This window comes from Schistocerca piceifrons, chromosome X, assembly GCF_021461385.2.
Source record: "Schistocerca piceifrons isolate TAMUIC-IGC-003096 chromosome X, iqSchPice1.1, whole genome shotgun sequence".
Taxonomy (NCBI): Eukaryota; Metazoa; Arthropoda; class Insecta; order Orthoptera; family Acrididae; genus Schistocerca; species Schistocerca piceifrons.
In genome coordinates, this window is record NC_060149.1 from 865,953,728 (window position 1) to 865,981,521 (window position 27,794).

The 27,794-nt window shown below is 42.9% G+C and overlaps 1 protein-coding gene and 1 non-coding gene across 2 annotated transcripts in view; both read left to right on the forward strand.

The window, feature by feature from the left end:
• Positions 1-27,794, forward strand: part of LOC124722744 (ras GTPase-activating protein raskol) — a 696,613-nt gene that overhangs the window by 508,015 nt on the left and 160,804 nt on the right. The window lies entirely within an intron of this gene.
• On the forward strand, positions 13,309-13,383 carry Trnat-ugu. Its single transcript has one exon. It is a non-coding gene; the product is annotated as a tRNA-Thr (tRNA).

Genomic DNA, 27,794 nt, shown 5'->3' on the forward strand with positions numbered 1-27,794 from the left:
GAACAACGTCAGCTTTATGTGTACGTAAATGTGGAAACGATTGTTCTGGATGTGAAATTCTTTTTTGCAGTTAGTTTGTCTGTCTTGACTGCAAGTAACTGCAGTATCTGGAATGAGTGTACAAAGCTAAACTGAAAAAACTGTAGAGAATTCAGTTACACCTTTTTGCAGATTCTGTTCGTCTGAGTTCCACAGAATTATATCTCAAAACGCTTGCGACCAAGTTCTCTACCCTCGTGATCGCACAGGTAATATGAGGAAATTTAATATTCCGAACAGTAGATACCTGGATGCGAAAACTGACAAATGCATGTGACAAAATCGGTTACCGCATTGTCGTCTGTTGGACTGAAGATGGTGCCAGAAGAAGTGATGGACATACGGTCCCAACATTTCTTCACATGATTTCAAACGTTTTCTCAGGCATACAGATTACATTTACGCTCCGTGGCGTAACGGGCTTTTTCCTACATATACATATTCAGATAAATAAAAATAAGAAAAGTTTTTGGTCTTTCATCATGCTTATCACACTGGGTCAAACATTATACAGTGACAGTATATACAAACTGGTCTCGTTGCGAGGAATATGTTCGTCGTGAGGGTAGCTACATTGAGAAATAAACACACAGACGGAAAAAAAATCACAACACCGGGAAGGAGTTGGTTCAAATGGCTCTGAGCACTATGGAACTTAACATCTATGGTCATCAGTGCCCTAGAACTTAGGGCTTCTTAAACCTAACTAACCTAAGGACATCACACAACACCCAGTCATCACGAGGCAGAGAAAATCCCTGACCCCGCCGGGAATCGAACCCGGGCGCGGGAAGCGAGAACGCTACCGCACGACCACGAGCTGCGGACGAGAAGAAGTTGCTCGACATAAACGAAAGTTGGTAGGCGTGCTTGTACATTTCAAAGATGATGTCCATTCAGATTTCGAACCAGTCGCATCAGAGAGAGGTTGGACATAGAGAGTTGATGTTAGTCAAGAATGCCTTTAAGGCGACAAAGACACCATTATCAACACCTCACTGAGTTTCAACTAGGTCGTGTAATAGTTCTACGAGAAGCTGGATATTCCATCTGCGATGCTGCAGGAATATTTGGCAGGAATGTAGCCACTGTACACGATTACTGGCAGCGGTGGGCACAAGAATGTACGGTCGCGAGAAGACCGGGCTCTGGAAACCACGTGACACTACCGAGAGGGAAGACGAGCGTGTTCATCGTGGGGCTCTGGCGCATCGTACTACATCTGCGGCAGTAATATGAGCAGAAGTTGGCACCATAGTGACACAACGAACTGTTACAAATCGGTTACTTCTAGGACAGCTCTGAGCCAGATGCCTGTAGAGTGCATTCCACTGATCCCAAGCCACAAACTTTTGCGAATTCAGTGGTGTCAAGCGAGAGCTCATTGGAGGGTAGGGTGGTGGTCTATTCTGTTTTCAGATGAAAGCTGGTTCTCCCTCAGTGCCAGTGATGGCTCTGTGTTGGTTAGGAGGAGGCCAGTTGAAGGCCTGCAACCTACATGCCTGCGTGCTAGCACACTGGACCCACACCTGGAGTTAAGTTCTGAGGTGCGATTTCGGACGACAGCAAGAACACTGTCGGGGTTATCCCGCAACCCTGACTGAAAAATTGTGCGTCAGTCTGGAGATTCGGCCAGTTGTGCCGCTATTCGTGAACAGCATCCCAGGGGGTGTTTTCCAACAGGTTAACGCTCGCCCACATGTTGTAACCCAGCATGCTCTACAGAGTGTCGACATGTTGTCTTGACCTGCCGGATCTCCAGTTCTGGTTCCAATCGAGCAAATATAAGACATCATCGGACGGCTACTCCAGCGTCATCCACAGACAGCATTAACCGTCCCTGTATTGAGCAACCAGCTGCAACAGGCATGAAACTCCGTCGCACAAACTGATATCCGGCACCTGTATAATACAATGTGTGGTGTCACCGCCAGACACCACACTTGCTAGGTGGTAGCCTTTAGTATACGTCGGACCCGCGTGTCGCCACTATCAGTGATTGCAGACCGAGCGCCGCCACACGGCAGGTCTAGAGACTTCCTAGCACTCGCCCCAGTTGTACAACCGACTTTGCTAGCGATGGTTCACTGACAAAATACGCTCTCATTTGCCGAGACGATAGTTTACCATAGCCTTCAGCTACGTCATTTGCTACGACCTAGCAAGGCGCCATTATCAGTTACTATTGATATTGATTCATGTACCGTCAAGACCGACGTTCACCATTAACGGATTAAAGTTAAGTATTCCACCAGCTACGTCCGTTTTTCTAAATTCTAATTTCCTGTCCTGTTCCAGACCTCACGCCAGCCTGCGTGAGCTAAAACGCGTGCGTTTCGGCCTCCTCTAGTAACTCGGTGTTGGCTCTCCTGCCAACCAAAACACAATGCATGCACGCTTACATGCTTGCATTGAAGCTTCTGACGATTAGACCGGTTATTTATGTACCAGCATGCGATGACTTATCTCGCGCTTACATTAACCTATGAGCTTGCAATGTTAATCACGTAAATGCACTCATGTTCGGAAAAAAAACAAAACACTTTCAACGACTAGAGATAGGACGTCCATGTTCACAGGACATGCACATTAGTATGTTCTGCAGAAATGATTAGCATTTCAGTCACGTCGGTTTAGCATGTGTGCTGTTGCCTAGTAGGTACAGGGCCGCAACGGGCCCTGATATCTTGTTCCATGCGTGATGGCACCGACGCTTGTAAGGCGCGAATGGTGTCCTGTGGTATATCCGTCCATGCTGCATTCAACTGGTTCCAAACTTCATCTGTGGTGTCTGCCATTTGGTCACAGTGCTGCACCACCCGTTTCACCATATCTCAAACATTTTCGATTGCAGACAAGTCTGACATCCTGTGACACCAACACCAACACGTACAGCAACATGTGGTCGTGCGTTGTCTTACTGAAAATTGGCGGCTGGGTGTTGTACAGAAAGGGTATGGCTACGGGTCGTAGGATTTCGTTCACGTAGGTCACACTGGTCAGTCACAGTGCCTTGGACACAAACACCTGTGATATTTAGTTACACGCAGTAACACCCCACCCCATAAGGTCTTGAGTTGGCGCTATATGTCTTGTGTGAATGCAGTCACTGTGATGCCGCTCCCCCTCTCGGCGGCGAACCAAAATACGGATATCTTTTTCAAACAAACGGAGCCTGGATTCGTCCGAAAACACTATCTGATGCCATTACTGTCCCCGGTGACGTCGTTGCATGCACAATTGCCGTCTAGCGTGTTTCTGCACTTTCGTCAAAGGTAGACGGAGAAGTGGACGGCGCGCAGGTAACCAATGCCGTAATAAACAGCGACGCACTGTTACCGCTGATAGTAACAATGTGTTACACTGTTCCACTCTTACGCCATAGCCGAGGAGGGCGCATATCTGTCGTGCATTGCCATTGGGATGAGATGTCGATCATCCACGGGGGATAGTCTGGGTGGTGCCACCTGAAGCATCTCGTCGTGTCCTGCGGCCTTACGTGAACCATTCTGCACACATCCGTTGCACTTCGTCCCACACGAGCAGCAGCTTCCCTAAAGGGTGCATCACATTCTCTCATGCCAGTAATGTGCCCTCTTTCAGACCTACTGATTGCACATTCGTCTGCGAGGTATCGTGCACATCCGCTCACACTAATCTATTACCTTCAGTTTATAGCGACAAAGAGACCCGCAGGCACAAGTTTACCGGTAGGCGGTTGGCGCCGTGATATCGATGTTGACCTCGAATCCGCGGGCCGACACACTTCAAATGCTAATCATTTCTGCAGAACATACTAATGTACATGTCCTGTGTATATGAACGTCGTATATCTAGTCGTTCGAGGTGTTCGGTTTTCTTCTGAACATGAGTGTATGTTACCTAGACAAATGTATTCTCGAAGTTTCATTACTCTACATTAATTATTTTCTCGTGTCGCTATTTTTCCGTCAGTGTATTTAGCTTTTCGATTATGTACTATAGCAGTTTTATTGAGGGATAACATTATTTACAGAATAATCTTGTTTTAACGTGACATCAGTGATGCATTCAAAAGGGATCAGGCTAGAAATCCAATGGAATTATTCGATGGTAGTGTCAGCGTCACTTTTCTACATTTCTAGGGGGGAGGGGGGGAGAGAGAGAGAGAGATAGAGAGAGAGGTTTGGGGGGGGGGGGTGAAGGAGGGGTCTAATTGCGAGTACACTGTAGTTGTGATTAACGCGGAGGAGCTACTGGCCATCAGTGAATCCATTTGTTATGGCGCAAGGACGTTCAACCTCGTACTGATCACGGACACCCTAGTCGTGTTGCAGAAACTATAACATCCGGCATTTGATAAACAGACTAACAGATATGTCTTGGAGGCCACAACAGACGCGCGGACGTTGGGCACAGATATCCGCTTACTTCTAGATAAGAGGATGTCAATGGCATTCGCCATAATTAAACTGTTGACCGCCTCGCCAAAAGGACACTTACACCCTACACCTATCCTTTATACCGAGCCGCTTATCACTACTGAAACTGTGAATGGCATGTATCCTAGCACTATGAGGGCGGCTACCTGGCAGCCTTACAACAGAACTTCTCTTCTCGGCCATAGTTCACCTCTGTGCATCTTAGGAGACTTCGTGTGACTTCTATCATTCGCATGAAGCTGGGGCAGCGGTGTTATCCTGCCCACCTACACCGGTTGAAAATTATCGCTTCTGAACACTGTGATAAGGACGGTAGTGTCGGATCTGTGCCACGTCACATTGGCGTGTACCGAGCGCACGACCGCTCCAGCGGTCCCGTACAGGAAATTGGTTGCGAGGGTTACCTCCTCCTCACAAGTGTCATTGCTTTGCTTGACCGGGTTGATACACAGGGTGTCCCAAAAAAACACCGACAAGCTTTAGGGACAAGTTCCGTGCACTGAAACAAGAAAGAAGTCCAGTAAACATGTGATCTAAAATGCACACTGTGTGAGCTATGACGATTTGTTCATCTTCGCTAGTGTGAAACACATTTCTTCTGCTGAACAAGTGCTCATAATTCTTAAGGTAGCATTTCAGAGCCAATGTTCACTAGCCTTTTTTTCTTGTTAGGTCCATAGCACCTCCTCCCAAAATATGGAAAGCATAGAGATCGAAGTAGAGGAGATGTATTTCATAGTATCGAAGATAAACAAGTGTTCATTGCTCTTAAGGTACGCATTTTAGAGCTCATGATTACTAGACTTTTTTATCCAACTTTGAACTGTAGTTTGCCGTGGATCTAGTCTACACATGGAACCAACCCGGCTCGAAAGCTGAGTCGTAATTTTGTGTTTTTATTTTACATTAATAACTTATCCATGTACTTCAAACTTTTATCATTCCTCTGTTGTGAAATTTACGATTCTGTTATCTTTGCACTATTGTAACTACTCCTATTTGTACGTCGTTCATCGTTTAGAGTTTTTATTTTACATCGGTAAGTTACATCAAAGTCTCATTATTGTTCCACTGTGAAATTTGCGATTATGTAAACACGACTCTGTTGTGACTAATGCTGGCCGTATGGTCATAACTGCCCAAAATCAAAGTAAATAAATAAAGTATATGTGATAAGAAAGTCAGACTTTGTGGGGAAAACAGCATACTGTTTACGAAGTAACTCATGTGTAACTTCCTGACGGGAGCGAAGGTTTCCAACTGACATGTCGTGTTGCATTCTTATAACGATGAGATCCGTTCTGTTACTTTTCAAATATTTTCATCCTAGGTGAAGGTTACCAAGGCCATTGTTGTCCCCTTGCCCTAACGCAAGTATCCTTTCTTTGACACATCCACTCACCAAAACGCTGTGAATGCGGAAAATTTTGTTATCGCTTGATTTCTAGCTCTTCTTCTGAGTTAGTACTGAAATAAATGTTCCTGCGGGGCTAAGATAGTAATCTGTATTGGGACACCAAATACTCTGTCAGTTGAGCTAGCCGAGCATGCTTTGCAACCTGGCTCAAGATTTCGTTGGGTGGACACTCTTCTCTCCTATACCACCGAGCTGAGTGGTGGCCACTCTAAAAGTCTCAAAGTGCTACGATTGCTCAGAGAAAGAACAATTAAGTAAATTTTGTCTTTTTATTTTTTGTATTGTTTGTGCCTGTATTGTACATTTCACAACAAAATTAAAGAATCACTTTTACGAAACATCGTAATTGTCTACCATTGCGACGCACGAATTCGACTCAAAGGTGCCTACAAACTTCCTTTGTGATGTTTCAAAACTGTGGTGCCTTGCGAAAAAACCCTCGGGGTCGGCGACGCCTCAAATAGCAAGGTGTCGGCATATGCGGAAAGAAGGCCACAGCCGAGAAATTCTTGTGACGTGTAAAGTGGTTTAATGATGTCATACTGGCACCAAACGTCACCACAATTCGGCCCGACGCCACTGTGGATGTCACGCGATGGGAAGGTCGTCGCAGCACCTCGTACCCACATTCCACCCCTTCTTTTGACGCCTCTGCGATGAAGGTCAGAACTGCGACACCCAGCGTTCAAATCACACAGTGTTCATATGGGTAGCGGGGGAAAACATTTCGGACACACCGCCGCTCCGAATCGACACGGAAAGACCTAGGGAGGTGGCACAAAGGGCGTCAGTGAAAGCACCTCTTCCCTTGGGGCATCCATCCCCACACGTTTCGCCGTCGAAAACGAAAGTAAGCAGTGCGATGAGCAACAGGACGACGCTCTTGACACTGCTGCCAACCTCTGGGCGTTTCAACGCTACCCTAAGGACACTGTAGAGCTGCAACCTCATTCAGCCTGATCTGACTTCCTGGGAGTGTAGTATCACCGCATGTTTCGCTCTGGTATACAGGGTGGAATCAATATGTGCCGTTAAAAACCATTCGACGAAATTTTATCGTGATTAGAAGCAGCAAGGAGAACTTCTGCCTTTTTCATCCCTCCTGTCTCGCGCCCTCTTGTGGCGTGATCACTGAGGAGGGGGCGGGGGGTTTCAACATTAACATGTGCTTGAATAAGACGGCAAAAGATCCCTCCAAGACCTCCCAGTTCGGCAATACCCTCGGTGCCACCCACGCTCCATTGTTAAACACGTGAAAAATGCACCAGTCAGAAACTTCGACACCAATGCAGCGTTGCGGCTGCTCTATCGCCTGCAGATAGGCAAACCCCACCTAACAGGTTTCGAAGATGTTACCTAACCCTCACACGCAAGAGCAGCCACGAAGCAGAACTGGTGTCGACGTTTCTGACAGTCATATTTTTCACGTGCTGAACGCAGACACGTGGGTGTCACTGAGGGCGTCGCAGAACTGGGGAGTTTTACAATGTCGCACCCCTCCTCTATCACGCCACAGGAGAGCGTGATGCAGGAGCACTGAAAAAGCATGAGGACCCTTTACTGCTTCGGATCACCTTTGAAATTCGTCGAATGGTTTTCAACGGTCCGTAGTGGTTCCACCTGCACAGCATCGCAAAAACTGCGCTTGCGCTGCACTCCAAAGGCGAGAAATTACTGTCAGTGGAGTTGCTACTCCACGATATTCTTAGAGCAGGGATGAAGCGTAGGGACATGTAAGCAATACCAAATGTTGTGGAGAACGTCGTAGTGTTGCTCATAACACTGAAAACTGTCGTTTTCAACCGCGAAATGTGTGGGGATCGACGGCCCGTGAGAAGTTGTTTCATTGAGCCATTTATGCCATACCGTGAGGCCTCTCCGTGTCGATTTTCGGCGGCGGTGTCTCTGAAATGTTTTCCTCGGCCACTCGTAAGAAAACTGCGTGATTTCGACGCTGGGTGTCGGGTAAGAGGGGCTGTGGCGACCTTCCTGTCGTGTGGCAGGTCCACGTTGGCGTTCGGCAGAAACGTGGTGAGATTTGGTACCAATGTGACATCACTAAGCCCCTTTACACGTTACATCAAGTTATGAGCTCTGGCCTTTTTTTCGCATATGTCGACACCATGTTTAAAGCGTCGTCGAGCCCGAGGGTAACGTGGCAGGGCACCACGCTTTTGTACCATTACAGAGGAGTCTTGCAGGTATCCTTGAGCTGAATTTCAAACTAATGCGTCGCAATGGGAGACAATTGTGGGGTTTCGACAAAGTGATGCTTTAATTCTATTGTGCAGTGTAGTAACGATTCTTCAGTAGGTCATAGAATTACACCATATGTACTAACTGTTTTTTGGGTATTCTTTCCCGAAATATGTTCTACAGCTCCATTACGATTGTCTATTTGATTATGATTTCTGGTTTGTGGGAAAGATTCTTTGTTTCTCTTTAGTAATTCAAACTGTTGCTTTTTAATGGTAATATCGGAGAGTTCTTGCCGGCTCAAGGATATTCCTTTTTTGCTGTCGTTCTGGAAATATGGAAGAAATCTTGTTATTAATCTGTTTGTAATTGATTTGGATGCTTTTTGTTTTGAAACGCTTTTTGTTGATTATGTTTCCACAGCTTTGACAAACTGCAGAAATTAATTATGTAAATCGTTTTTGTATAATTTCTCTTACTTTTTGATAACTACTATCAGTAGTGGCGAGTTTATTTTCTAATGTACGTTCTATGTTCTTCTCAAAGAAGAGCATGTAAAATCAACTTACAGCTCTGTTTTGAACAATATGTAATTTCTGTATACTGATCCTTCTGCTGGTTCTCTGGATGGAACAGCTAAAACTCGTAGTTAATAAAACGCTTGTTTTGTAAAGTCTAATTTGTGTTACTTTATTTGACATCTGTGCTGATACGGAATGAGAGAAGTGAGTTCTGAATTCGCCATTCCTTGTGATTTGTTCATTTCGTTACACTTTTATTAGTGATAAATCACTTTAGGTAAAACTTACAAAGTACGTCAGTGAGTCACTCGGTGGTAATTAGAGTCCATTTAGAGTAAGTTACACCGTCGGAGGAGGATCTAACAAGTAAAATAAACAGTTGTGCACTAGCTGAAATTAATTTTCGTTTCATTCCTTCTTCATAAATTTTCTGTTGAGTAGTTTGAAGCTGAAGAAAGTCTATTTCTGTGCTGCGTTGGCAGCTGTCTGTGAATAAGGCTGAGTCACCGGGGAATTGGACTGCGTCTAGTACGTCTGAATGTTCGGACGCGTGCACCAAACAGCAAGAAGGTGGGAGAGACACATTTCCCAGTTCCAGCGCTGAGACTTTCGCTGATAGCGGATGATTCACACGGGTGCTGTGTGTTGTTAGGTAGCCCACTCTGTGACTCATTGTACGAGTTCGTAGAGCGTACACTGCCAATGTCATCATATCGTTAACGTGGTCTCAAGTAATTTGCCACTGTGCAATATTTCTTATATCCCTCGAGAAAGTTCCGTTACAGTCTTATCAAAAGTAGGGAAGAAGGAAGAATTTTGCGGATGTACTATGTTTAGGACAATATATTATAGCTACAGTCAGAGTGATGCGAATACTTGTAAGAAAAGCGTTAGTATCGGGTGTGGCTGGCAGGGCTGAGAAAGACAGATACAGTTTCACATAAGAAATCTACCATCGTTTGTCTTGGGCGGATTATACCCTAAACACTTTTGTAGTGGGGCGACTTGTCTCTGTGTTTGCCTTCAGAGAACTCTTACAGCTTACAAGTAAGCCTGCCTAAGGGACACACTCCGATTTTGATCGTCTTTCATATGTTTTTCTACGTGCCCATACGGCCGTTAAAGATGTGAAACACCCCCTAGAAAAAACTGAGTTTGATATTCCTGGATGAATACTGTTGAATCGGTTACGCACATGAATAAGAAAAAAAAGTTTTATTTAAAAGTTCGTTATAATGGTGCATCCAGACTTGCCGAAAAAGTCATTTTTTTTCGGAATCTTCTCTCCCCCATTATTTTGTTTTTCGTTTCGACGTTTTCAAAAGGTATAGCATCGTTAATACCAAATTCATTTATATATGATGAAGTGGTATTCCAAAGACACGTTTGTTAGAAGAAAGTCGGAAATTCTCCATATCAAAGTACATTCAGCAGTTTTTGACTCGAACAGTTCTGCGCCTTTCTCATTATAATACAGATATATATATATATATATATATATATATATATATATATATATATATATATATATATATATATGTGTGTGTGTGTGTGTGTGTGTGTGTGTGTGTATCATGAAATCAAAAGAAATATATATATATTTCTCTTAATTTCACGAAATATCTTGTGTTGTATTTGTGCTTTCTTTTTACATTTGGTGTATTTTTTTTATTTTCAAGTTGCAACATTTCAGATTTAATTATGTTATTTTTGAAAATGTTTGTACATTTTTGTAAATCTGTATTATAATATATATATATATATATATATATATATATATATATACACGTGTGCGTGTGCGTGTGTGTGTGTGTAATATACATTCAAAGCGCATTTATCTGGGGAAGACTTATGAAAGATCCAATATTATTGCTGACACTGAAGCGGACGCATACTGGGGTCACATACAGCGATATAGAGATATCTCTAGCTTATTTCTGCCAAATTCTTCTTTGGAATTCTAATTCATCATATGCAAGTGAATTTTGTATTAACGGTGCTGTACGTCTTGTTTTTGTCAAATGTCGAAATGAAAAACAAAGTAGTACGGGAGTGGGAGGGGATTTAGAAAAACAATGACGTTTTCGACAAATATGGGTGTACCGTTATAGCGTACTTTAAAAACCATACAGTTTTTATTTGAAGATTTTTTGTGTCTGCTACCGTTTCGATGGTATTCATTCAAAAATATTAAACTCAATTTTTGTTATGGGGATGTTTCACACCTTTAACAGCCGAATGGGCACATACAAAAAATGTGTCTCTTATTTTGCTCTACACTACAACACATTCACGGCAGATCAAACTCGAAGTGTATCCATTGGGTAGGTTTATTTGTTAGAACAAGTATTAACTAAGGAAAGAAATAAGATCTTGAAAAATTCTATAATATATTAGCCGAATTTCCTATCCGCAGTCTTATGAACGTAAATTAAGTATTTTGAGTCTTTCTAAATGTTCTAAACGTCTAGTTAAATTTTCACATTCTTAGTCAGAGCGAAGACTCGATTGTGTTACCCTGTGTTAGTGAATTCCAACCTGACCTCTGATTATGATGATGAATATAATTATAATTACACATTGAGTAACTTTTGACGCTACTGACGAAACATTAACTAAACAGTGCATCACAAAATTGTCAATTTCTATTGCACCAAAATTTCGCGCATCACGTTTCCGTAGCTGAGATGAAGAACCTACTGTGTTGTAATTGTGCTTCATTGAATGGAGGCTGACTCGATTTTCTGTACTGGAGAAAAAGAACATCATTTGTGGTTACCGAGGAGAGAGACATCATGCTGTTCAGTTCCTAATGACCATACTATCCACCATAGTTCTATATCAAGTATCTTGATAAAAGTAAATGAATTATCATGGCATTATTGGCTGGGAGACGGGAAGGTATGGATTCCGTCTCCAAACTACAATAGTTTTCAGATCTCGTGAAATGGCACCTTCCTCATCCGCAATTGTGATTAACGCGTCTTAAATGTTGCCCTTGTCCGGTGCTCGTTGTTAGCGTCGCTAACGTTTGGATAACGGGGTCCCGGCCGAGGCAGAGACTTTCGTTGCTCGAGGATTGGGCGTTTGTGTTGTCTTGATCATTTCATCTCATCGTCATCACAAAAACGCGTAGCTGACCGCAGTGAAGTCCGATAGAAAGACTTCCACCAGATGGCCGAATAACGCCGGTGAGTAATGCCGTAAGATCATTTCATTTGGTTGTAACTATTGAGTGCCTATGATAGTGATGGGAGCAAGTGGAGTGCCGTCTAGTGACTGAGAGAGTGAACCCCGTGCCGGCACGTAGCATGCACCACCACGTGGCTCCCAAATACTAAGTCTCTGTCATGAGACGGAGCAAAAAAAGCTTACGATTTAACATAGACATTTGGCGCACAGTCTGGTAACAAAGGAACTTTATTCCACCATGTGTCTGTTTCTGCCCGGCCAAATACGGGTGAAGGTTGGAAAAAGAATCCATCACCAGCATTGAAACACTTACAGATGACTGGAAAGCCTTTTCACTTGCACGCAGTAATAACTATGTTACATAGGCGTGTCATTATCTCACAGTGGTCCCTATTAGTGAATGAAATTGCGGAAAAAGTATATCGTTGTTGTTTGTGTACATAAATAGCATACGAGCACTGTTACCGTACGAATAAAAGAAAGATGCTTGTAGGCTTTCAACGGACAATTAATGGTTGCAACGTGTTTTTTTATGCCTGAGCAAGCCGTTCTGTAAACGTCAGTTTCGCTTAATGAACAGCAAGCAGTAGGGGCGATGCAGCCGTTGGAAGTGGCACTGAAGCGAAGCAGCCATACTCGTCACGTGTGCTTGTAAGCTCGCTGCGTGCTGCCAGCTGCGCCTAGTATCACACATACGCCCCCTCTCTGGAAAAGAGCTATACAGAGAATATGGAAGTGAATTCGGAAGAGGAAAGTTCAATCTGGCGAGCTGAGGATTGACACAGACATTAATTCTTGTTTGTGTTCTAATCATGTAGAAGCAACTGACAAACTAACCAAGCTTCCGATGGTGAAGGCTAGCACGTGTCTTTGACGTGTAACTGTTAAAGAATGTAGGCTCTAGAAGACATAGCAATGTTGATCCTCGATGCTATTATAATTATACTGACTAGTGTATATAACCTTGGAATAGTTTTTGTTGGATGTGTTCAACAGCTTTGATAAATCTTAGAAATGATATTTTTTAACACATGAAGCTGTTCAATGTGTATTTCTTTTTTTAATTATACGACTGATTTCGGTCAGAGGCATTTTTGCAGCACCTGTTGTACAACATTTTGGAGACAGGACAAGGTTGAAGCAAAAGGGATATTTGAAAATTGTATATACGAAGACAGTAACTTTCTTCTCGAAAGAACAGTTACTGTTGATGACCGTGCAGCTTTTCCCTGGAACAAATGATGACTAACTGTGAACCCCAGCTGCCGACAGGTGTTGTTGATATACCTCGATGTGGACAGCTGAAAATGTGTGCCCCGACCGGGACTCGAACCCGGGATCTCCTGCTTACATGGCAGACGCTCCATCCAGCGCGACTGCAGGGACTTATCCCTTGCACGCCTCCCGTGAGGGCAAATGTCTGTAAGGTACATTACATATGTAGAATTGGGGACCGTTGGGAATGTAAGTCTCACGGGAGGCGTGCAATGGATAAGTCCCTGCAGTCGCGCTATTCATCTGTGTCCTCGGTGGCTCAGATGGATAGAGCGTCTGCCATGTAAGCAGGAGATCCCGGGTTCGAGTCCCGGTCAGGGCACACATTTTCAGCTGTCCACATCGAGATATATCAACAACCTCTGTCGGCAGCTGAGGTTTTCAGTTAGTCATCGTTTGAAAATTGTACTACGATGTACACAATACACCGTGTAGTAAGATAACACACAATACTTCCAGTTTTTGTTATTAACGCGTGTCACATGCATGTCATAAAACAGTTGTCAGAATATAACATTTGTCAGTAATATTTTGTTGTGATGGAGTGTCAAACAGAACTATCCAAAGAATATAAAATGAATTGGCAAAGAATTGCTATTATGACCAGTATTCGCTTTGTAATACAGTGTCACGAAAATTTCAAATACTTTTTTGCCGATTGTTCATTTAATACGAAACCTGGATCTTTTGCATAATGTGAAAAAATTTCAATCTCTTCCGCGAGCACCGTATATCTACCTTTCTCTGTTTTGTGTAGAATAGTAACACTGATTTCCATCTTGTCTAATGCATGCTTTTCATCCCTTAAATGTGTTACAAGGACGAAAAACAAGTAATAGACAAAATGGAAAACAGTGCTATTATTCTACACAAAACAGATAGAGGTAGATACATGGATCTCGTGGAAAGAATTCAAAATTCTTCGCATTATACTGAACAACGAATTTAATTTTAAACGAGCAACTTGAACAGCAAAAATAAAAATGTACTGACAATATTCGTGATATTGTATGACAAAGATTATACTGGTCCTAATAGCAATTTTTTGCCTTGTCATTTATATATTCTTTGGATGGTTGTGTAATGGAAACTCCATGCATGTACCTTTTCAGAAAAAAATATTATTTACAAATGTTATATTTTAACAGCTGTTTTATGAGAGGTATGTGACACCTGTTATTAACAAAAGCTGTATGTATTGTGCATATCTTACTTAATTGCGTGTTATATATCTCTGACCACAATTTTAAAATATAGTTTTTGCTTGAAACTTGTCCTTTATCTATAACGTTGTACAACTGGCATTGGAAAATCATGTCTGACCGGAGCCGGTCGTACAATTAAAAATAAATCATTCAACAACTTCACGCATTACAATATGTCATTTCTACGATAAACATGCAAGTTAGTTAACGGAAACTATCTATCGTCGTAAAAGTTGCTTAACTTCTCCTATAAATAATCCCATCTCACATTGAACAAAGATGTTCACGATGAGTTACAGTTACTGCCAGTACCAAGAATACTCGGAGTCTTACTCTCCACACACCACCGTAACTTAAACCTTGAAAATTCTCACAAAATCAGCGCAGTTTCGTACAGGAAATGATGGCTACTGTTCGTGTATTGTACAACATTTTAGACCTTTCATGAACGCTAAAATTGTGAAATATTTTCTGCAGAGTTAGAGAGCGCTATAAAAAACTGTAGCCAGCACACGTAATTTTTATGTTGGCATGTACTCGCATATATTTTCCCATTGAGACTGCTTGCTCTAACTAACTTTATTTGCCATTGCGACAGTCTGCTGTCACCTGATGATGAACTCAGAAATGACGATCTGTTAATAACTAAAAAGTGTGCAGAACGTCAATAATGTGTTTGTTTTTTGTTCTTTTTTTGGATGCGTGACTGCAGTGAGTGTCGAAATTACTTGTAGTCACTGATGATTTTTGTAAAACAGTACCTGTTTCATGTCTTACGAGTGACCAGAAATTTTCTTTCCGTAGAAACCAACTAATTTTAAATTTGGGGAAAAAACCTAAGGTTCGCAAAAGGAATGACTTCGGATTTCGAATCGTTCTTCGTATTCTGTGTTTTGCGTGTTATAGAGTTTCACAAGAAAATGTTCAAATGCGTGTCACTTCCTAAGGGACCAAACTACTGAGGTCATCAGTCCCTAGACTTATACACTGCTTAAACTAACTTACGCTAATGACAATAAGCACCCATGTCCGAGGGAGGACTCGAACCTCCGGCGGGAGGAGTTTCACAAGATATTTTGGAACAATGGCAATAGTAATAATTATGGCGGATAATTGAAATGATACATGGTATCTATAAATGATATCTAACGTAAGTTCGCCTTAGACCAGTAGTATTTAAGAATAGCACGTGTTCGCCGTGTTTTCCCTGGTAAATAGCAAGATTTTCCTTGTGATGTCACAGTTCGCCGTAGAAGTTATCCTATTGGCTGTATGTTGTTCTGTTTGTTGCCGTTTGCTGAGACAGCGCAGCGTTAGTCATCGTCATAAGTGCTATTATGTGGGCCACACGGTAAACACGTATAGGGTTGCTAAGGCGGAAGCTGTGCACGGCATTGCCACTGCCCTACCTGGACATGTTCTGGCGGCCGTACACAATAAAATGCATTATTTTGACGTTGTACGCCAAACTGTCATCTAAATTGGAAGGAAGCTTTAATCTACTTCCAGCAATCCGTGGATAATACCGTAGTTCAAATAAAATGCTTCAAATGGCTCTGAGCACTATGGGACTTAACTCCTGAGGTCATCAGTCCCCTAGAACTTAGAACTACTTAAACCTAACCAACCTAAGGACATCACACACATCCATGCCCGAGGCAGGATTCGAACCTGCGACCGTAGCGGTCTGGCGGTTCCAGAATGTAGCGCCTAGAACCGCTCGGCCACCCCGGCCGGCAAATACCGTAGTAATAATTTTAGGGTCTTAATCTTTTGATTTCCTAGTATACAAAAAAGTTAGTATTGTAATTCCATACAAGACACTACTTTTTCTCTCTCTACGCAAGACTGTAAAAGTGTGTACCTTGTGGCATTGTCGATATTACACAGTAGCTAATTTCATGTAACTTTAAATGTTTCATTCTTTTATTTCTCAAAGTAATTTTCATAAGACTCTCATAAAAAGTGTTGATGTTCCATAGTATAACACCAACTGTGTCTCTCAGTCTTCATCTGTATGTTCAAACATGATCTACAAATATTGTCCCTATGTTATAGTTTTTACCCTTTCAGCAAGAAGTTAAATTAATAGCACACTCACAAAAGTACATATTTTGCTGAAAGATATGCGGCTGAAAGAAAAATAAAGAAAGTATTTTATAACATCATTTCGATAGTCATAAAAAGTTGTTAAAAACTGTACGTTTTATTTCTTAAACATGTAAATTTAAACCACGAATTTCATCCCGTAAGTATTTATTTCCAATATTGCTTACATCTGTTTATAATATCCTTGAATATATTCTGATTTAAAACATAATGGCCTGCCTGAAGCATAACTGACCTTTTCCATCGAACTAGATATGAATCTCGGAAACATCTATAATGGAAAACTCTGCAATGCCATGGATAGAGGAAACCAGGTTGATTTAGTGTTTCTTGACTTAAGAAAATATTTTACTGAGCTACCATAACGACCCTTCTGAGAAAACACGTTCTCATCAGATACGTAATGAAGTTAGCGAATGGCTCGAAAATTTGCTGTTAGAACGTTGTACTGCATGGAGAGTCATTTACAGACACTGAATTGTTATCCGGTGCGCCTCATGGGAGTTTAACAGGACTCTAGTCGTTCATACTATGTGTTAATTACTTAGCGGATAGCGTTGATTACAATCTTAGGCTTTTTGCATACGATGAAGTGATCTATCGGGGCAAGTTGCAGTAGCAGCCAGTTACGTCTCAACAATCAGTCAGGATGGTACAAAGACAGACGGCTAGCTCTTAATGTAGGTGAAAACAAAGTTGAGCGCTTCACTGTAGGTAAGAGGAAGTTATCCTTTGATTACATCACAGCCAGAGTCACAATGTAACAATTTACAGAACTATGGAGTTGAACCACCCACATAGGCTCAGTTGTAGGTAAAGGAAATGGCAAACTACGATTAATTACCAGGATATTGGGAAACTTCAAAAAGAGATCGCACACAGCAGAACACACACATGTGTATCCTGCTCAGGCATATGAGTGCCGTATCATGTCGGACTTGCAGAGGTCATGTAAAGAAGGGCGATACGACTACTCTCTGGCGTATTTGACTGGCGAAAGGCAGCTCGTTTTGTATTATCGCGAAACAGGAGAGAGAGTACCACGGATATGATACGCGAATTGGGATGGCAGTCGTTAAAACAAAGGTGCTTTCCGTCGCGACAGGATCTTTTCGTGAAATTTCGACCTCCAAGTTTTTCTTCCGAATGCTACAATATTTTGTTGACGCCCAATTACATAGGAAGAAATGGCCATCATGGTAAAATAAGAGAAACCAAAGCTCGTACGGAAAGATTTAAGTGTTCGTTTTCCCCGTGCGCTATTCGAGAGTGGAACGGTAAATAAATAGCTTGAAGGTGGTTTGATGAACGCTCTACGTTTGATTGTGAATTGCAGAGTAATGATGTAGATATAGATTTTGTACGATGTGCAGCAACAGTAGCAGGTCGGAAGTGGTCCCTTAGTGTGCTAGCCTACATGTAGGTGTTACTTGCTGCTCCTGCTGATGAGCGCCCATTATCAGTGCTGGAACTTCGCACTTTAATACCTTCCCGTCGCCAAAGTGTCTTAATTGTAACTAATGTATATAGGGTGAGCCACGTAAGACGCAACACCCATTTCATTTCGTGAACGGTTCCAGGCGTGGAAACGAGATTTTCGACAAATGATAGTATGCTAAGGGGCACGTACTTTACTACGTAATTAAGAGTCTTAACTCTTGTGTAGAACGAAATAGTGAAGCAAGTATGGTTTTTTTTAATGGAACCGTATATTTTTCATAATTGCATTCAGTAGCTGTTGGAGAGATAATTACAGTGGTACAGAGCTTGTTAATATTGATGCTGAAAATTTTCCGAGAAGTATAAGAAAACTGTAAAGCAATGCGACGAGAGTCGGCTATTGCGGTGTAAACAACGCCTAGGAGAGCTCTTACGCCAGACGAAGTAATTGTTCAAAATGGCTCTGAGCACTATGGGACTTAACATCTGTGGTCATCAGTCCCCTAGAACTTAGAACCACTTAAACCTAACTAACCTAAGGACATCACACACATCCATGCCCGAGGCAGGATTCGAACCTGCGACCGTATCAGTCGCGCGGTTCCGGACTGAGCGCCTAGAACCGCGAGGCCACCGCGGCCGGCGAAGTAATTGTATGCAGCAAGACAGATCTACGCTAAGATAAAACCACATTCCGTATACGACATAGAAACCAGGTCAGCTGTGGTATCTGTATGTGGAACTAAGGCATATGTCAGCTTCTTGCTTATCAGATGGGGCTTCGGAAAACTATTTCAGATGTGTGTACGTTTCCAGGTTTTTGTGGAAGGAAGGAACTATAGTTTATTCAGGCAGTTTTCAATTTAAACCGTAACTGTTGCTGCTTACTTTTCAAGCTAAAACAGAAACGTCTGTCATTCATACTTCAGATAAACAGCCTTCTTTAAGGGAAAAAGGAAACTACTGTATTAACTTTATTACAATGGAAAAAAAGAAAAAAAAAACATGACCTGTCTTTGCCCGTAGACACCTGAATGCTGCTTAAAGTAAACAACCTGCTGTCGGACAAATGTATCTATATATAATACTCGAAATTGTAATTAGACGGAATACACGTAATATAAACTAAACAGTTTAATGTCACCTACAAAATAAGTACTTTTTTTAAAGAAACATAGTGTTGCACTTAAGTATGTACTTAAATTGTTTACCATCGACCACAAGGCATATTTGCATTCGCCTTTCGAGAGACAGATGAACAGATGAAAGTACATTGAATGATATGCCGTTGCATGCTATGGCGATTCGACAGTGCCGCGCGGAGTGGCCGTGCGGTTTGACGCGCCATGTCGTGGATTGCGCGGCCCCTGCCGCACGAAGTTCGAGTCTCCCTCGGGCAAGGGAGTGTGTGTTGTTCTTAGCATAAGTTAGTTTAAGTAGTGTGTAAGTCTAGGGACCGATGACCTTAGCAGTTCTGTCCCATCGGAATTCACACACATTTGAATATTTTTTTAAAATTTTTATTATTTATTCGACGGCGCATATCGACTGGCGCAGTTGGGGGTTTCATGATAGATTGCATCTTTCAGTGTTCCCCATAGAAAGAAATAAAGAGGAGTGAAAGGGGAGGTGGCCGACCACTGTACTGCAGCATTCCGTCCTATCCTACGGCGAGGCAACACAACACGGGAAGACTGAGTTGAGAAGCCGTGGTGTTGGAACTATACACACTGTCGCTTATCCGGAGGTATCTTTTCTAGAGGAATATATAGAATGTTCGTAGCAAAGTGTGAATAGGTATTTCCTTTATACACGCCTAGGTTGAAGGGAGGTGTTACAATGGAATTTTTTATGATGTAGTACCATACGTTTGCGCCCCACAGACGTTCGTGTTGTACCGGACATTGCTTTTCATTCCTGTTTCGTTGCAAACATTGTCGGAGAAGAACTATAAAGATTTTGCCTCCTACGGGGTGTAATCTCCATTTGTAACCTTGGTCGTCCATACATAATGCGAGACTAATACCTTATTATCGGAACCTAAACCTTATTTCGGCGCTCACGTCAAAACAGTAATATTTTAGTATAGCCCATAGTGTCCAAGTAATGCAGCCATTAATTATTTGCGTTTGGTAACCGGTTTGGGTTATGCTACCATCCTCAGAATAACTTGGTATCCGCGGTAAGGCGGGAGTAGTCTAATAGAGACTGACTGGAGGCGACTGATACACTTCGCCGATGCTGCACCTCACCGTGGATATTCAAGTGGTAAGAGAATGGCTGATTAACCGAAACAGCTTATCAAACACGAATACTGAACTCTTTTAAGATCGGTGTTAAGGACAGTGTTTCTGCCTGATCAGATCATACCGTAATCATCATTGTCGTCACCACCATCATCATCATTGGTACTATTCTCCGTTATACACAGAATAATTAAATACTCAGTATACATTCGTGAAATCTTCTCGGGTGATCAGCCGAGTAAAGGCGTCGTCTTCTCGCAATGTTTCGAAGGGTTTCGTACCCATCATCTTCAAGCGAAGTACTTCGCTTGAAGATGACGGGTACGAAACCCTTCGAAACGTTGCGAGAAGACGACGCCTTTACTCGGCTGATCACCCGAGAAGATTTCACGAATGGAATACGCCGAGAAAGTCTCAAATCACACTCAGTATACATTTACACTGTTATTTCTATCCGTCGTTCCGTAGTTGCTTATGACAATACAAACAGCCCTTCATTTAATTGCGTTCGTAGACGAACCACGTCTCCAAGAATAAACATAAATGCAGTCGTGAGATTACTCGTTAGCTAGCTGCAAGTTCTACTTCAGTCTTTGAACGCTTACTAGGCGACGTCAGTACTGCATTACGTTTCGGCATACACTTATTTGCGGCATTTTCAAACTATCGGCGAAATCTTGTAGAACCTGATTATACAAACTCGAGTACTGTCGCTCAGAATGCAAATCGTAATCGAAATCTGCGATTTCAGTCCGTAATTTTTATTCACTGGCCACTGGTGGATCTTACGTTTCTACTGAAACCGTATAACGGAAATGAAGACTAAAATTGTTGGAAATGGGTTTCTTGCGCACATAGGTAGTATCTGTAACAAGAGAGGTACCAACTTAGGTTCTCGAAGACTGCATATTAGGAATTAAGTTCTCGTATGCTTTGTAAGTACTAGAGCGATGTAATGTAATCCAATCCAAACAATGGGGGCGACAAAACTGATGACTGTGTATTAGGATAATGATCCAACTCTACTCTTCGAGCGTAGGGCGGATGAAGTAGAAATTTTGTCTTCTAAAAATGTTCAGTACCACATACATCCATCGTTATTTCTTTCGTTTTATATTTTCTGTAACATTCGACGCCGTTATGAGTTCAGTCCTCACTAGAACTACGTATGTCCCGGACGAATGTGTGAAAAACTGTGTTGGGTTACCACTTCCAGCTCTTTCTTCGTATGGTCTGAAAAAACAAGACAGGTATACATTCGCTTTGGACGGAAAAATTAGCTGTCCTTGCACAGTGGAGTGAATGTAATGACAAGAAAGTGCCTCGACTGTGTGGGAAATTACAGAACGTTATCTCTGACGCATATGTTTTAATCGCATTCTCATATTCTGTACGGTTGATTTGAACGCCATACGACGCAAGGACTTGTGAAACTTGCCGAGTGCTATTGTTCTCCGCGGTCCGACCGGAAAGACGTCGGCTGGAGATTTCACACAGTCTGAGAGCGCTGTCGTGACGGCAGCACTGACTCACGCCCGATTTGCATGCGGATAGCGCAGTCGGATCAGTGATTATCAGGAATAACTCATGCGTAAGAAGCACAACCCCATCCATCAGCCACTAGAATTCGTGCTGCCCCATGATGCTTCATCGTGCCGAATACTCCATTCGTAAAACCGATTTCGAGGAAGGTGTATGGTAGCCTCAATACGTTGACGACGAAGTGACTGACAAGATACGGGGACGTACCCTGTTTGCATCTCAGCACATGTACAGACTGATACAATATTGCGTCTTACAGAGGTTGTCGAATTTGTGAAAAATGTGGTAGAGGCACCCGTTGTCTTCACTGCAATGAGTGAGAGCAGCCTAGCGACACAAATGATTGCACTGAAAGAGGGAACAATGTTTTATATCAACAGATTCATTCTTTAAGTCACATTGTGCCACAAATTGCTTTTCTCTCCGATCCCATTCACTACTTCCTCTTTAGTTGTTCGATCTACCCACGCAATCCTCAGCGTTCTTTTGTAGCATCACATTTCAGTAGCTTCTGTTCTTATCTGGTTATCGTCCTCGTTTTACGTCCGTACAAGGCGGCAGTCCGGACAAACACTGTCAAAAAGAATTAGTAACATACAAATTTATATTATGGGTTAAAATATGTTTCTTTTCCGAAAAGCTTTTCCTTGATATTTCAAGTTCAAAAATGGCTCAAATGGCTCTAAGTACTATGGGACTTAACTTCTGAGGTCATCAGTCCCCGATACTTAGACTACTTAAACCTAACTAACCTAAGAACATCACACACATCCATGCCCGAGGCAGAATTCGAACCTGCGACCGTAGCAGCAGCGCAATTCCGGACTTTGGTGCCTAGAACCGCTAGGTCACAACGGCCGGCGATATTTCAAGTCTGGATTTTATTTCCTCTATACATCTGCCATCGTCAGTTATTTTCTTCCCCACATAGAAAAACGTATTTGCTAGTTCCGATGTTTCATCTCTTAATCTGATTCCCTCAGCATCATTGGATTTAATTCGACTACATTGCATTACTGTTGTTAGCTTTTGTAAATGTTCGTCTTTAACCTCTTTTCAAGGCACCATCCTTTCCGTTCAACTGGTCTTCCATGTTCTTTCTCGTCTCTGAAAAAATTAAAATGACATCAGCAAACCTTAACTTCAGAATTTAGAATACACCAATGTCTTCCTCCCTTCTCAGTTAGTACCTCCTTTTCATGTCCACCAAACCTTACAACTACAGTCTGATTTCTGTGCAAATTCGTGATAACAGTTCCCTCCGTGTGTTTTTCCCCTGATAACTTCAGAATTTGAAAGTGTGTATTGCAATCAAAATTTTCAAAGGTTTTGTGTCTAAATCGACGAATGCTATAAATGTGGGCCTACCTACATTCATCCTATCTTCTAAAATATGTCGTAGGGTAACTACTGCTTTGCGAGCTCGTACATTCGCCCGGAGCCCAAAGTTCTCCTTGCCCTATGTCGGCCATCCTTCTGTACAGGATTTGTGTCAGTATATTACAACCATGACTTCTTATATAATACGGCATGAGGATGCAGAAGACAATGGAAACCACTGCATTAAAGACACACAACGTGTATGCTCAGGACATGTCGCCAGTAATTGGAAAAAGTGTCATGATCATCTCTCCATTGGCAAAAGATTCCGCAATAGTCTCCCATTCGGATCTCCGGGAGGCGACTGCCAAGAGGGAGGTGACAATGAGAAAAAGGATGAATAACCGACAAAAGGATAACGTTCTACGTTCGACACTCTAACTTTCCTGAATGCTGTGTCTGTTTATGGAACTTAATGTCCTGTAAGTCCTTATGTGCCAGTTGTCGGGCAGTGCTTTAAATGGCTCAATACGGACATGTCAGCAAACAATGTTGGTCCCAGATGTGATGCGTCAAATGTAGTGTGCCTCATTCTGTCGAATCTTGGTCCTCACGTGTTGCCATTTGTGCTCACTATGGGGTACAACACTCATCCAGGGGTAGGTTCTTCCCGGAGTATCATAGACGACGAGGAGCTCAAGAGCTCTATGATAACATGGACATTGGGGATGCACTGAACATTATTCGTATGCCAGCTTAACCCTTCCCTCACCGCGGGACAGCATTCCTTGCCTGTACCGACAGTTACTACTCACACTACGGCGCTCCAGATTTCTAAACGTACAACTCTTTCTGGCGCTACCGGTCACAAGCAGACAGGAAGAACCGTCTCGGTGCGGACGGTGGCGTCACATATTTTTAAAATATTCTTTGCTGTGTAACAAATACCCGTCCATGTAAGAAATAACGAACTCGAATTAGTCGCCGTGCAAATAAAATCTGATCTCAAAACGAGAAGGCTAAGAAGCCGGCATTGGAGAGCTGAATTCCCGTGATGTACCGTGGGGAGAGGACATAACAGACAAAAACGGTAGGGATTTGGCGATTGTTATCGAAGACAACTACCTAATGATATTCAGCGATGGGGCTCCTACTATGGTATATTTTCTTTTCAGTAGAAGTTCTGCGTTAGATGTAAGGCTTTGCACCCTCTGTTTTACTGAACTTCCTAGTTGCCAAGTTAGAACAGTCTCCATGGAATCCGATCATCTTTCAGTAGAGTTCTAAATTACCGCTGACGTTGATAGTAACCATATATACTGCGCTAATAGAAAAACTGCAGAAGAAAACTGGGACAAATACAAGGAAATAGTTCGAAGGGAACTCGAAGTTGCAGGGCATGGCTTACAAGAAAAAGACACATACCGAGCTTTAATAAACTGTATGGAAGTCGCAGCGGCTGTTAATATTCCAAAGAAAAAAATAGTTTATTATTATAAAGAAACACTCCCATCCTTGGTGGAATCACGAAAGCTGTAGATAAATTGCAAAACGCAGACTTTTTTTGAAATCCCATCGCCAGAATTCTACATAGTATAACTTCTTGCAAGTGAAAAAAGTAAATGCCCGTGTTAACGAATTATTGAAAAAAAAAAAAAGAAAATTGGTTTAAATTATGTTCTTCACTCAATAAAGAAACAAGCACGAAAAACATCTGATATAAAACAATGGCTTTTAGAAACAGCTGACTGCCATCCACTCTTCGAACTACAACTGTTTGGATAGTGGAATTTATCGATGTGCTCGCTCCCCACACCATCCCAATCCAAAACTATCTCCTGCCGAAGATGACTAACATCGTATCTAGCTTCATCTCTCCTCTAAAAATGAACTGAACGATGCTATTAGATCGTCGAGTGACCACTGTGCTAATACTGATACACTTGAGTTGCCCATGGAAGCGAGAGATTTACTGTTGTTCATTTCAGTCAGCATTAGATGAGACAGGATCGAATGGAAACATGGAGGATGCAAGTTATACTATCTAAGGGAAAAAAAACCGACACACCACGGAGGAATTATCCGAATGGGACGGAAATCGGTAGATGTGATGTAGATGTACAGACAGACAAACAATTACTGTTTCATAAGGATGATTTATTCAAGAGAAAGAGCTTCACAAAGCTATGGTCCACCTCTGGTCCTTATGCAAGCAGTTGTTCAGATTGGCACTGATTCTCCTGAGGGGTGGTCTGCCAGATTCTGTCCAGTTGGTGCGTTAGATCGTCAAAATCCCTAACTGGTTGGACGGCCCTCCTCGTAATGCTCCAAACGGTGTCAATTGGGGAGAGGTCCGGCGTTCCTGCTGGTCGTGGTAGGGTTTGGCAAGCACGAAGACAACCAGTAGAAACTCATGTAAGCCCATGATTGCTCGCCATGAGAACCAAAGGGGTCGTGCTATGAAATGAAATAGCACTCCAGACCGTCACTCCTGGTTGTCGAGACATACGGATGGCGACGGTGCGGTTGGTATCCCGCTGCTGTCTGGGGCGTCTCCAGACACGTCTTCGGTCTGTGATCTCATTAACTGGAGTATAGTTGTCTTCACGATGAGATGAGCTCCGCTTCCAACTGAGCCCCGATGCCCAGCGAAGATGTGTCTGGAGACACCCTTTACGGTGGTGAGATACCAAACCTGACTCTGGAACCGCGCGACCGCTACGGTCGCAGGTTCGAATCCTGCCTGGGGCATGGATGTGTGTGATGTCCTTAGGCTAGTTAGGTTTACGTAGTTCTAAGTTCTAGGGGACTAATGACCTTAGAAGTTAAGTCCCATAGTGCTCAGAACCAGTTGAACCAGTTGAAACCTGACTCTCACTAGCAATACGGCGCGACAACCAGGAGTGATGGTCTCTGGTGCCATTTCATTTCATATCAGAACCCCTTTGGTTGTCATCCGCGGCACCCTTACAGCACTGCGGTACGTCGATGATATTCTACACCCCGCTGTGTTGCCCTTCATGGCAAGCAATCCTAGGCTTACATTTGAGCAAGACAATGCCAGCCTGCGCACGGTGAGAGTTTCTACTGCTCGTCTTCCTGCTTGCCAAACCGTATCTTGGCCAGCAAGGTCGCCAGATCTCTCCCCAATTGATACCGTTTGGAGCCTTATGGGCGGGGCCTTCCAACCAGCTCGGGATTTTGACGGTCTAACGCGCCAATTGGACTGAATGGTAGAAAGGAGAATAGAATGATAGCTTCAAAATAGTAACCCGATGCCTCTGAATCAATTCGGATTCAGGGAAGGCAAAGGCCTATGAACAATCTGTATTCGCTAGCAATAGATATCAGCTCCGCCTTCCAAACGAGAAACCGCTTTTCTTGACGTTGAGGGACATTGGTATAATCACGTGCACATACCGATTTCCTTGGTCAGCCTGACGAAATTCGGAATTCCTTTGAGGATGATGGTATCAGTGCCGTGCTCGCTTAAAGAACGTTCTACATTTTATTTCAGCAAAGCGGTTACAAACTTTCAGGAGAGACAGCGTGCACCTAGACGATGGGAAAATAACCTTTCAATGCTTGGTTGGAAATGCGTTTCTGGCGTGGTAGTGACGACACAAAACACAAGAAAGGAAGGACACAAACAGGGTTAGAAAACAGGTTTATTATGCTTAGTACACCAGAAAACAAAAATAAGAACAAAAACGGACAATGGTCGTCATCAGAGATGATGTTCGAAATTAAGAGCACCAGACAGTAATGCAGTGCTCATATCTCCGGCGCATGAATTTCCGTGATCTCCTTTTTTGGTGATGATCGTTGTCTGTTTTTGTTCTTATTTTTGGTTTGTGCTGTACTAAGCATAATAAACCTGTTTTCTAACTCTGTTCGTGTCCTTCCTTTCTTGTGTTTTGTGTCGTCACTCCGGCGCCAGGAAAGTGTTTCCGACCATGCATTGCTATGTGATGTTCCACCGCCTAGGTGTACTCAGTCTCTCCTGAAAATTTGCAGCAACTGTGCTTTCCTCAGCGTGCAATTTTAGACTCCTCTTGTATACTCTATAGACTTACACTGAGGTGAAAAAAGTCATGGGATAACTCCTAATATCATGTCCGGCCTTCTTTTGTCCGGCGTAGTGCGGCAACTCGACGTGGCATGGACTCAACAAATCGTTGCAAGTCCCCTGCAGAAATATTGAGCCATGCTGCCTCTATAGCCACCCATAATTGCGGAAGTGTTGCCGGTGCTGGATTTTGTGGACGAACTGACCTCTCCATTATGTCCCATAAATTCAAATGGCTCTAAGCACTATGGGACTTAACATCTGAGGTCATCAGTCTCCTAGACGTACAACTACTTAAACTTAACTAACTTAAGGACATCACATACATCCATGCCCGAGGGAGGATTCGAACCTGTGACCGTATCAGCAGCGCGGTTCTGGACTGAAGCGCCTAGAACCGCGCGGCCACAACTACCGGCGTCCCATAAATGTTCTATGGAATTCATGCCGGACGATCTAGGTGGCCAAATCATTCGCTCGAATTGTGCTGAATGTTCTTCAACCCAATCGCAGACGACTGTGACTCGCTGACATGGCGCATTGGAGAATGGCTGCAAATGGTCTCCAAGTAGCCGAACATAACCAAACCCAATCAGTGATCGGTTCAGTTGCACCAGAGGAGCCAGTCCAGTCCATGTAGACACAGTCCACACCATTATGGAGCTATCACCATCTTACACAGGCGTTGTTGACAACTTGGGTCCATGGCTTGGTGGGGTCTGCGCCACATTCGGATCCTACCATCAGCTGTTATCAACAGAAACTGGAACTCACGGGACTAGCCACGGTTTTCCCGTAATCT